The 13045-nt window shown below is 44.7% G+C and overlaps 1 protein-coding gene across 1 annotated transcript in view; it reads left to right on the top strand.

The window, feature by feature from the left end:
* Positions 1 to 13045, top strand: part of Gm40862 (predicted gene, 40862) — a 238401-nt gene that overhangs the window by 181095 nt on the left and 44261 nt on the right. The window lies entirely within an intron of this gene.

The raw sequence follows: 13045 nt of genomic DNA, 5'->3' as shown, positions 1-13045 counted from the left end.
AAGGACTCTCTCTGATCACTGATTTGAGTATCCAGACTAAATCTGTCTCTGTCAAACAATGAAAACCCTTTGACTGTTCCCTGTGCCTGAGGATGTAATAAACTCTGTAAGCCGAGTCAGATCCACCTAGTGGGAAACTAAATAGCTCTCCCTGGCTCCTGTTTGGACCTGGGTCTCAGGCACAGGAATGCAAAGACAGGCCCACCCCCGTATCCCTTCTCCGGTGCCCTACCTGTCTGTTTCCTTCCCTCTAACTCAGGAGCACTGCTCCCCAGTCCCTTACTTCTCTAATCCTCCTTCCCTAGTGAACATAGTCAACATAGATTTTCACACTAAGACACATACTCCCAGCCCTGATGCGAGCTAAGATCAGTTAAGTAGAATGTTGAAGAATATTCATGAGACCTGGCAAGATGGCTTTAGTGGGCAAAGGAGCTTATTACCAAGCTTAATTGGTCCTGTGGACAAATGTGGTGGAAGGAGAGGATTGACTCTACAAAGTTGTCCTCTGACCATGCACACCACCCATGTATACAAATACATTTTAAAACATTAAAAAAAAAACCAAACAAACCCATAACTGCAAGCAGGTTCCAGCTCCCAAGGTTCTGGTCAAATCCACATCTGCTGGGAATGTTTAAATCATCTGGGTGATTCTGTTTGGCTTAAAGGATAAAAATCAACTTCACATTCTGAATGAAAAATTAAATAGTAGAGGGGGCATAACTACTCCTAAAGCATGGGGAAGGTTTTTATTGTAGCTATAAGGAAGAAAGCAGACAGAGGAAAGAGGCCAGACTGAACTTGCCGGCAGACTAAACCATGAGAGAAGAGAGGGAGGGGGGAGGGAGGGAGGGAGGGAGAGAGAGAGAGAGAGAGAGAGAGAGAGAGAGAGAGAGAGAGAGAGAGAGAGAGAGAGAATGAATCACTGACCAAGAGAGGTGGCCAGGGCCAAGAGAACAGCATAACCCAAATGGCTGAGTTATACAGGGATCAGGCTTGGGGAAGCTCCCAGGAAGGAGAAGTTTAGGGTAGGGGATGGGGTGAGAAGTGCAAGAAGGAGCCATAGGTACTGAGGGATGCTGGGAGAGCCATAGGTACTGAGGGATGCTGTAAGAGCTGGGAGGAGCCATAGGTCCTGAGGGATGCTGGGAGAGCTGGGAGGAGCACAGGCACTGAACAGCACTCCTACCTGGTTTGCTAGAGACCGTAAGTCTGTTCTAGGATGGTGTGCTCATGTCTTCCCCCTGATCATGAGGGCCAGGACTCTGGAAGGTAAATTTTGCTGTCAAGGGAGGTAGCAGGGCTAGTGACAAGCTTTCTTCTGCACTATAAAGCAAAAGTTTCTGTATCTGTATCTGTCTGACATGGACTCTTCCTTTAAGCAAAAACCCTTCTGTTTTTAGAAACTGAGATCCCACAACTACAGTCCCAGCCATGTTGTACAGTGCCTAGGTCCTGGCTCTGGTCCTGAACTGGGATTTTATTGTGAAAAAGGAAGCAAGAATCCTCCCTGTGGTGGCTGATGTCAGCAGAAAGATCTAACTACCCCCCTCTACCATCAGAGAATGTTCAGAAGCCACAGCTGGGCAGCAGGATCCTGAGAAGACAAACGCCACTGTACATAGTTGACACGTGGTTCTGGCTGCATAATGCCTGACCTAGTCTGGACCCCTCTGGAGATCTGGGAGTCACCCAGATCTCACAAATATACTCCCTTACTACTTCCATTAGTCAAATTAGTATGCTGCTTCCTTGGAATAAAGAGCACATTGGCTGTGAAGTCAGAGGAAGGAGAAAAAAAAAACTTGTCCTTCATGGGACCAGCCAGTCTGAAGAGCATGCTCAGATCTAGGGAGGGTTCTGGGTGTTCTTCAAGCCATCTCCTGGCCTGCAGACTTGTCAGTCTTCAGTAGCCAGAGAGGCAGCAATGTCCCTGAGGTTGGGTCTCCTGGAATGCAGCTCCTTGGGCCTGGCTCCAGGCCACAGCATCATAGTACTGGAATATGGGATTCCTACACCTCTCCTGAGGCAATTCCTTTGGGAGCTGAAGCTTGAGAGCCCTGGTCTTAGCCTTCAATGCAAGCCTAGAGCAGCCCTTGAGAAGGCAGGGCTTTCCTAATGGAAAGAGACTGAAGTCTACCAACATAAAAACCTTCATTTTCCAATGAGAAAACTGAAGCTTGTGAGCCAAGTGGTTTATTCAAGAGCCATTGATTCGTGAGGATGGGAGTGGAGACAATAGGATACTAGAAGACAAGAGCATTGTTCTGAGAAGAGGGAGCCCACAGCAATCACTCTGGATTGCACCCCATTAGAAAAGCACAGAGTTCATTGTGTAGATAGGGCAGGTTGGAGATGTAAACTCTGTTGAAGCTATCAGATTGGAAAGCAGGAAGAAACTGTGACTGTCGTGGCAAGACCAAGGTCGTTCTAAAGACACACTTGTGCCCTCCTTTCAGCTATCTGAGGACTGTGACATGGACCCCAAGGAACTGGAATTTTCACCAGGAATTTCAAGCTGACATAGAGAAAGTGCTGGGACCCTGACACTAGCCAGAGCAGGAGTCTGTCTCTAGTGCTGACAGCCTGTAAGACAGATATGGGGAAGGGTTGTGTGCTGAGAAGTGACAAGGATGAGTTGACCATTGGCTGAATCTTGAGTAAGATTGCCAAACCTAAACACATCTGTAATCAGGAGCAGAGAGAGATGGATCCTGGTGCTCAGTTGCTTTCTCCATTTTATTCATCCCAGGATCCCAACCTACAGAAGGGTGCTACCAGCACTTAGAGTGAGTCTTTCCTTTTATATGGTGCTACCTAGAAATTCCCCTGCAGATGTGTCCACAGGTTTATCATCTAGATAATTCTAGATTCCATCATGTTGACAATCATTATCCACTGTCTCAGAGCCATCAGTGAGTAGGTGGTGATCCTCGTGAGTGGGAGCACTGGATGTGGAATCAAGAGACCTTCTTCTTGCAATGGCCTTGCTGGTAGGCACACTTGTGGGAAACAGCCAGACTCTGCTGTCATTCTTGCTTTGTCCTGGGTTCCAGCACCATATAAAATGGGTTTGGAGGGACATGCCTGTGATGCTAGTACTTGCAAACAGTTTGTTATTGTTTGTTTTTTTGAGACAAGGTTTCTCTATGTAGCACTGGCTATCCTGGAACTCACTCTGTAGACCAGGCTGGCCTCCAAATCAGAGATTCAGCTGACTCTGCCTCCTGAGTGTTGGGATTAAAGTCCTGCACCATCACTGCCCAGCTCAAGATTATCTTTATATCAGGCCAGCCTGGGATGCATAAGACTCTGCCTCAAAAGACAACAATCAAACCCAAAAGCCCAGCGTCTATCAAAACAGTAGTTAGTTTAAGATGGCTGTACCATTCATCGGTGTCTTCTTCACTTTCTGGGGCTATGTTAAATAATAAATTTAAAAAAAGGTTAACACTTAGGGTGGTTCACATGGTAATGTATCATCTTAGCATTCTAGACACTAAGGGCCGAGATCAATGTGCTGAAGGGGTTGATTCCGTGTGAGGCCAGGTACAGGCTGGTTTTGTGTTGTCAACTTGGCTAGGGTTATCACAGAGAAAGGAGCTTCAGCTGGGAAAGTGCTTTGCCGCACACCCTCTTGGGTCCCTATGTCTGAGTGGAACGGGTCTCTGTGGCAGGTGGGCAAAGTGTCAGAGGGAATGACAGACAGACCAACACAAGAGATTGTGTAGAATCTGAATGTATTGTGTCAGGTCGAGCATCAAACTTTTTATACCATAGAAATAACAAGAAATCAGGCAAAATACAATCCACCAAGTTACAGTGACACAATACAAAAGGAATGTATACATCAAAAGAAGGTGGGGACCAGGCTGCTGCCACAAAAGAAGGAAGCCAGGTGCAAACTAGTCTATTGTAAAACCCACCACCAGGGGTTCTGCACTAGCAGACATTATCATGAATATTGCAATACCCCAACACCCTATTTCCTGGGTCTACAGAAGAATATACCAACTTGCTTTTAATATGCAATGTAGCCTGTACTGAAGACTTCTATCTCAGTGAGATTCCCTGGCTCTTTCTGCAGACCAGCTGAGCCACTGGCTCTTTCTATTATAATGCTTAATTAGTAACTGAATAGGTAACTTCCTTTCTGCATTCCTGCTGGGGATTTCAAGCTCGGATATCAAGCTTGCAGGCTTCTGGGACCTTGGAACAATGTGGAGGCTTAATTATAACAGAATATAATCTTAAAATGCATTTATAAGAAAACGTTAAAAGAGAGCTCATAGATCCATACACCAGACTAACGCGGAAATAGAGTATGAGTATATGGTTGAATGAGAACGCAAAAGCTCCAGAAGGTGAGCTTCCTTGAAACTCTATGCCTCGTGAGTGGATTTTAGGCTTCACAGCCTGTCAAGCTGACTTGACCAGAGTGTGTGGCAGTGCCTCAATGAGATCCAGCTTTGGGGCATTTTCTCAGTTGATTATCAAGTAGGGAGGATCCACTGTGGGAGGTGCCATCCCTGGGCTGGTGGTCTTGGGTTCTATAAGAAAGGAAGCTGAACAAACTATGGAAGCAAGCCAGTAAGTACCATCCCTCCATGGCCTCTGCATCAACTCCTGCTTCCTGACCTGCTTGAGTTCCAGTCCTCACTTCCTTGGAAATGAACAGCAATGTGGAAGTGTAAGCTGAATAAACCCTTTCCTCCCCAACTTGCTTCTTGGTCATGATGTTTTTGCGCAGGAATAGAAACTTTAACTAATACAAGTCTGGAGGCGAACTTTGCCCAAGTCTCTCTTTGACTTGTGTTTAGCCATCTTCCTGTGTCTTCCTTCTTCTATCTGTATTTGCTTCTGTGTCCAAATTGCCTTTCCTATGAAACAAATGGAGCAAAAGTCTTTGTAGGCTGAAATGATGACAAGGTGGACAGAGTGCTTGCTGTGTGAGCTTGAGGTCTGGGATCCTTTTCCCAGTACCAGCATAAGAAGCCAGCAGTGGCCCTGTGAGCCCAGCACTGTGGTGGGTGGAGACAGGAGGATCACTGGGAGCACTGGTCACCTGTCTAGCACCAACTTCAGTGAGATAACCCCCACCTCATACATTTAAAAAGTACTTTTTAGAAGTCCTTGATTGTAATGGCTTTTAAACCAAACTGAAAATGAAAAAGAAGAAAGGCAAATTTTTCCTCTCAGAAAGACACGATGTTATTAGGACAGACACACTGTGTTCACTTCAGCCAAGATCTTATTTCTAAATAAGGCCACACACTGAGGCACTGGGGTGTGGGAAGCCACATACGCCATTACAAAGTGGCACTGGCTACCACCCATAAGTTTGGGTAACAACCAATGTGCGCATGTGCAGTAGAGTGTTTTGCCAAGTCACTACCTGGCCCGAGGCATGCAAATGAGGTACTGAAAGCATAACCAATTAGTTGTAGACACACCTCTCCTAGGCCTATATAAGCAGCGCCAGTTCTGGGGCTCAGGGTCTGTCTGCCTCTGCAACCAAGCTCTCCCAATAAAAGTGTGCAGAAGGATCCGGTTTTGGGGTCTTTCTTGCTGGCAAATCAGGCGCTCACACAGGGGCCAACTTCTTCATAGCTCTTCTCTGGGGAATACAGGATGTTAAATGATTTCCGAGTGTAAGCACAGAGTGCATGCAGGGAGCCCGGGATTACAGTGACAAGCCTAGATTCTAAGTTTCAGCTCTGTACTGTTTGAACAAGCTGCTGACAAGGGGAACTGGGACCTGTACTCACTGGTTGTTGGTCATTGTCTTCTGAGTTGAAGGTTTCCTAGAGTTTGGGCAAGAGGCGCAGGTGGCAGGCATAAGATGGCAAGGGTTTGCCATCCCTGATTTGCGTGATTTCTCAGTTCGTCTTCACTGGGCCAAGGGTGTATAAGAAGTAATTTGTAACTTTCTTTCTTTCTTTCTTTCTTTCTTTCTTTCTTTCTTTCTTTCTTTCTTTCTTTCTTTCTTTCTTTCTTTCTTTCTTTCTTTCTTCCTTCCTTCCTTCCTTCCTTCCTTCCTTCCTTCCTTCTTTCCTTCCTTCCTTCCTTTCTCTCTGTCTGACTGTCTGTTTATCTATCTATCTATCTATCTATCTATCTATCTATCTATCTGTCTATATATCTATCTCTCTATCTATCTATGTCTGTCTATCTATCCAACTATCTATCTATCTATCTATCTATCTATCTATCTATCTATCTATCTATCTATCTACCTATCTATCTATAGTGAGACAGGGTCTATGTAACCCAGTCTGGCCACTATACCCTGTAGATGCAGTGCTGAGGGTAGAGGTCAGGGCCTCAGGTATGCTTAGCATTCACTCCATTGAACTACATCCTGACTCCCTTTCAATAATTTATTTTATTTCTTTCTGAGACAGGTTCTCTCTATAGAACCTTGACTAGTCTGGAACTTACTATGTAGGCCAGGCTGGCCTGGAGCTCACAGAGATCTGCCTGTCTCTGCTTCTCAAGTGCTGTTTCTATTACTACAAAATGAGCCGGGCACTGGTGGTGCATGCCTTTAATAACAGCACTTGGGAGGCAAAGGCAGCCAGATTTGTGAGTTCGAAGCCAGCCTGGACTTCACAGTGAGCTCCAGGACAGCCAGGGCTACACAGAGAAGCCTATCTTGGGAAGAGAAACCTGTCTCAGAAAAAAAAAAGTATCAAATGAGCATCCTTTCCCTACCTCTGAGTTTTCAAGGCCATTTAAAAATTTGTTTTATTACTATTTGTGTGTTTGTTTGCTTGTTTTCTTTGTGCATGCATGTGCACATGTGTGTATGCATGTACTATGCTACATTGAAGTAAGAGGACAACTTTCAGGAATAGGTTCCCTCCTTCTACCATGTGAGTTCTGAGATGGAACTCAGGTGTCAGGTCTGTGCAGCAAGTATCTTTATCTCTGGGGAGTCTCACAGGCTCTACAGGGCCATTTATTTTCTTAAGGCAAAACATAGAAACATTAAGCAGGGAGAGGAGACTCAACCTCAGAGTTCTGGTGTGACAGCCATGAGAAGCAGCAGTACATGTTATCCAAGCTCAATCAGTGAATGGTCCCAGCCCAGGACCATTCTCTACCTCACATAACAGGTCCCACATAACAGCTCAGTAAGCCCCATTATGTACCCAGTAGCTTTTCTATCCCAGTGTTTCAAACTCCTTCCACAATCCTTCCCAAAACACGGGACCAACTCTTAACACTACCCTACTTCTGGTACCAATTTCAGTTTCTGTCTTAGTTACTTTTCTGTTAGTGTGATAAAACACTGGGGAAAAAAAAAACAATGTGAGGACACGATGTTTATTTCAGCTTACAGTTTATGAGCCATCTGGAAGGGAAGTCAGGCCACCAACCCAATGCAGGAACCTGGGAGTTTGTGAACTGCATCCTGGCTTGATCCCCCTGGGTTGCTCAGTTTGCTTTTTTATATCCCCCAGCATCACATCAATTGAAACCAAGAACATGCTCGATGGTCTTGCTTATAGGCAGTCTGATAGAGGCATTATTTCAGCTGAAGTTCCCTCTTCTCAAGATGGCTCTAGCTTGTGTCAAGTAGACAAAAAACAAACACAGCAGACAGGGATTCTGTCACACATCTTGCAATAATAATAAATGTATAAAATGTATTTTTATAGAGCCATCGAGTAGTAGGGACTTAGTGAGCTGTCTTGTGGGAGCTTGGAAGGGAATATTGAGAGCAATGCAGACAATGGAGGCCTGGCCTGTGGGGTTTCAGAGGGATATTTGAGAATCCCTTGAAGATTCTATCAGGGCAGTGTGTATGGTATATTTGAATTATGAATCTGTGGGTCTTGTCAATTTGAGTTGAAAAATCTGGTGTGATTAATAAGAAACCAGTACCACTAAACTGAAACTTTTGCTTTACTGTGAAAATAGAGAACTGATCAAAAGTAGCTGGAACTGAGAAATTAGTGGTGATTAAGAAGAGACCATCATCGTTGAGGTGAGGTTTGGGAGTGTTTCCTTAGAGTAAGCACACTAAAGCTGTTGTTCAGAGGGAGCCAAGCCCGTAGCCATGCTGGTAGCCAAACTCAGTAATGTGTCAGAGTCTCTCACATCTAACTGGTTTTGAAGACATAGTGGGGTCATGGAGAACAGCTGAAGCTTGGCACTCTGAGAGGCCAGCAGAGGTCATCAGTGAAAGTGCAGCCTCAGCTGTGGTGGGAACCCAAACACTGAAGGAGCCATGGAGGGAGTCTGAGGCTTGGCACCATATGTCAGTGTCAGGGTCCCTGAAGAGAGACCAGGAGGCTATGTGAAGGTCCAGCTTTTAGAGCCCCCAGCAGATGCAGATGTCAGGAGGGTGAGGTCACTGCACATGAGAGCAGAGGCTGTAGAGTGGAGCTGGCCTGAGCCTATGAGTTGAGTTGAACTGTGTGTGTTAGAAATGTCAGAACTCAAGAAGTGGAGTTGCATAGAATCTCTGGAGCCCAGAAGATCATGAGTGCCAGGCACTGGGGACTGAGTTATTTGCATGGTTGGAGTTTAGCTTTGTTTTGTTCAGACTATGGCTACACCCTGGGTCTTCCCTCATGAAATGAGAAAATATTATAATTTTTTTTTTATTTCACAGGAGTCCACAGTTTAAAGACATTGAACTTTTAAAAATTCTGTATTTTTAAAAAGACTTTGGACTAAAAGTCTCAGAAAATGTAAAGATGGTTGGACTTTTAAAGTTATTCATGCTGTAATATTGACATTAATATATGAAATATTGAGGATAAACAAGGAAGGAAGAGTTCTGGCTTAATAGTAGTGTTGGTGTAACAAGTTGACAGGGGCCAAATGTCCTGATTGACATAAGCTAGAGTTATCTGGGAAGCAGCACCGCAGTTGAGATGATGCCCACATCAGACTTAACTGTGGCAAGTCTGTAGGGCATTTTCTTGATTGGTGATTGATTGAAAGGCCCGACAGTCCCATCCCTAGATGGAGGGTCCTGGGGTGTATAAGAAGGCAAACTACCACCAAAGGGAGAATGTCAGTAAGCATCATTCCTCCATGGTCTCCACTTCAGTTCTTCCCCCAAGTTCCTGCCTCGAGTTCTTGCCCTGACTGACCTTCAAGATGGCGAATAAGGGAGCTGGTGAGATGGCTCAGTGGTTAAGACTGCTCTTCTGAAGGCCCTGAGTTCAAATCCCAGCAAACACATGGTGGCTCACAACCATCCTTAACAAAATCTGATGCCCTCTTCTGGAGTGTCTGAAGACAACTACAGTGTACTTACATATGAGAGATAAATAAATAAATAAATAAATAAATAAATATAAAAATAAATAAATCTGTTTAAAAAAAAAGATGGAGAATAAACTGTAGACTGGATGAACCCTTTCCTCCCTAAGTTGTTTTTGTTCCATGTTTTATCACAGCAATGGAAACGTAACTAATACATTGTCTTCTTAGGTCATGACACCTTTCTGTCATTTGACACGTCAGTTGAAGACCACTTCCTTTTCCTCCCCACAAAGGACTCTCCTATGCTGACAACATCCAGAACCGTCTTCACAGATACTTTCATTTGACAAGTCTTCCTTTTAGAAAGAAAGTGCTCTGAAGATTCATGTCAAGATAATGGCCCAAGCTGCTATGATGAGTTTTCAAAAAAGGAAACTAATTGAAAACCTGCCATGGATAAATAGGACCTAGATCCATCTTGGAGCTCTTAATTCAGCATTGGGGAAGATGGGTTTCAAAGCTACAGCCATGCAGATGCCCCAAGAGACATATGACTCATCAGTAGCCAAGTGCATCCACTGCATTAGGCCAGCCATGACAGCTAGTTAGCATCTAGTTAGCATCTGGATACTGGTGGAGCCACGCTTTGTTCCCTAGTCTGTTTCCTCATTGGAAGACAGAGACAAAAATATGAGACTAAAGCTGCTAATTTTCTTTCCTTCTCTCTCTTTTAAAGGAAAAAAACCCTTTATGTGTCTGTGTGTTTTGCCTGCATGTATGTATGTGCACCATGTGTGTGCTTGGTGCCTGTGGAGGCCAGAAGAGCACATTTGCTCATCGAATCTGGAATGGCAACAGTTGTGAGCTGCCATATGGATGTGGGAACTGGACCTGGTTCCTCCACTAGAGCAAAAAAAAAAAGAAAAAAAGAAAAAAAAAGTGTCTCCTCACTGCTAAGCCATAGCTCCAGTCCTCTCTCCTGTTCTTCAACATTATCTTTCACTTCAAAAGTACACTCTCATCTGAGTCATCTGAATGTTTTCAGTATGGGAGAATTCCTTGCAGGGACAAAAAGGAAGTGTTCCTCGCTGTGAGCACTCTGGAGTGTCAAATGGGGAACCAGGGCCATGACCGCTTGTGGAAAGAAGACAGTGCCATAGTTACTTTGCTATTGCCATGGTAATACACTGACCAGATGAGTAAATGTATATTTACAGTTAAAATAAATGTCTAAGAACTGGCGGAGATGGCTGAAGAGATGAATGGAGAGATGATTAGAGAGATGAATGGAGAGATGGATGGAGAGATGAATGGAGAGGTGGCAGGGATGATCAGTGCTCAAAGACAGCTGTCCACGTTCTTTCATGTAAGGTGGTGGTTCTCAAACTCTGGGTCATAACCCCTAATCAGATATCCTGCATATCAGATACTTGCATCAAGATTCATAATATAAGCCAGGCGTGGTGACACACGTTTAATCCCAGCACTCAGGAGGCAGAGGCAGGCAGATTTCTTAGTTCAAGGCCACCCTGGTCTACAAAGTTAGTTCCAGGACAGCCAGGGCTATACAAAGAAACCCTGTCTCTAAAAACCAAAAAAAAAAAAAATAAATTCATAACATAGCAAAATCATAGTTAAGAAGCACCAACAAAGTAATTTGATTGTGGGTGGGAGGTCACCACAATGTGAGGAGCTGCATTAAAGGGTCGCAGCATTGAGAACCACAGCTCTAAGATGAAGTTGCTGCTTCTATATAACTCTATTTACACCACGGGTTTACTGCCTACAGATGCATAATAATATCATGAACTTAGGGTCACAAGCACGAGGATGTAAAGAGGCTCAGAGTAAGCAGAGGCCCTTGGTGAGCACCATGCTTGGCTCTCAGGAGCTGAGTGATCATAGCCTGGGGAACAGGCCATTTGCTAGAGGAACGAGGCCCTGTCTGCCACAGTAGCCCAGGGGAACAGCAAGCTGTTGTCATTACATGCACTTTGCATGGATGTTTTCTCTTACTTCACAGGACTCTCGATCCATGCTACAGAAAAGGAAATTGAAATCCAAGCACTTTTGTCTTTTTGTGATATCAGGAAATGAAAGCATGGCCTCATGTGCACTATGCAAGTACACAACCCCCGAGCTATACCCTCGTGCTCATTTTTATTTATCTTGAGTTAAATAAGACAAATAAGGCTCATTATGTTGCCTAGAGAGGCCTTGAACTTGCAATCCTCCTCCATCAGCATCCCGTGTAGTTGGCTTAACAAGCATATCCTAGGCTGGAGAAATGCCAGAATGTGAAGTGTTTTGCTCCAGAGCACAGGGATATGTGGTGGGCAGGGATTCCTAGAATCTTTGGTTAATTTTAGATTTTATCCTTTCCCTGGGCTCTCCTACTCTGCAGAGATGAAAGCAGACAGGCCCCAGAATTTGTGCAGTGTCTCACCTATACCAATAGATTCTCCAGGCTTCATCTTTTTTTTTTTTTTTTTTTTTTTTTTTTTTGCTTGAGATAGTCACACTCTGCAGCCAGGCTAGGCTTGTGAGGACTTCCTCATGTAGCTTAGGTTGGCCTTGAACTTGTGACAATGTTTCTGCTTCAGGTTCCCAAGTGTTGAGTCTGCAGGTGCAAGTCACTGGGCCTGGCAGCCATGTCACTGCTGGCTGTTAGAGGGCCTTAGTTACCTTTCTCTTACTGTGCTAAATACCATGACCAAGACAACTTATAGAGGGTTGGAAGCTATGCTGGTAGTGTGAAGGGATGGCAACAGGACACTGAGCAGCTGCTGGAAGATCACGTCTTGATTTTGCAAGTAAGAGGCAGAGAAGAAACACTGGGAATGGCAGGAGACTTCTGAAGCTTAAAGCCCACCCCCATAACACACCTCATCCAACAAATCCACACCTTCTATTCCTTCCCAAGCAGTTCCATCAACTATTTAAACCAGGATTTAAATATATGAGACTATAGGGGCCACTCTCCTTCAATCCACCATACTAGGATGGACTGCAGATATATCTTCAAATAGAGGTGATTCCAGGAGTCCCTTTTTCATCAGGACTTGTTCATTGAGATATTTGTGCCTAGGCTTCCTGGCTACTTAATAGTGTGAAAATCACACTGGTTTGACTAACAACAAATTCCCAGCAAACTGCATTTCTCAAGAGGGATTCAGGGACATTAACAAAAACTGAGTCCAAGGCTGGATTATTTGCTCTTTAAGATTAGATTTAGCCAGAACAAACTGGGTAACCTGCAGTGAGTAATCTTGTTGCCCCCAGACCACTTAGCCATTGGGTCAGTAATTCCTGAGAATAGAACTCTCCTTACAATGGCTGCATAGCTCCCAGGATCCAGACACCAGTGACACAGTCCCTTCCCCCAGGGATTTCACACTCTGGTGGAGACAGACAAAGGACCAAGGAAACATAAGGAAGCAAGCAATAAAAGATTCTATACTAGGCTGGGTGAATCTCAGAGGGCATGGACCATTGTGAGGATGAGGGAGCAAAGGCAGGAAGGCTGGAAGAGCCAGCAAGATTCAATAGGGAAGATGCTTGTGCCAAATAGAGAGCACAGATTATAGTTCTTTGGTCCTTGGATGAGATATGGAAGACTGAGGGAGTCAATGGGCATCCCCAGAACTTCAGGGCACTCTCTAGGAGATTCCTGGGATCCTGGCTCAGCCTCCATCCAGGTCACTTTTGCTGGTTACTGCCCTGCTCCCTCCATCGCCCATCCTACTGATAACAGTTTGTCCTTTGAATGTGTCCCCTCAGCTCTAAGGGACAGAGATAGGGACATTCCATAGCTCTG

The sequence above is a fragment of the Mus musculus genome, chromosome 12, assembly GCF_000001635.26.
Source record: "Mus musculus strain C57BL/6J chromosome 12, GRCm38.p6 C57BL/6J".
Lineage (NCBI taxonomy): Eukaryota > Metazoa > Chordata > Mammalia > Rodentia > Muridae > Mus > Mus musculus.
Note: the sequence above shows the minus strand (reverse complement) of the source record. Positions and strands in the feature narration are given on the sequence as shown.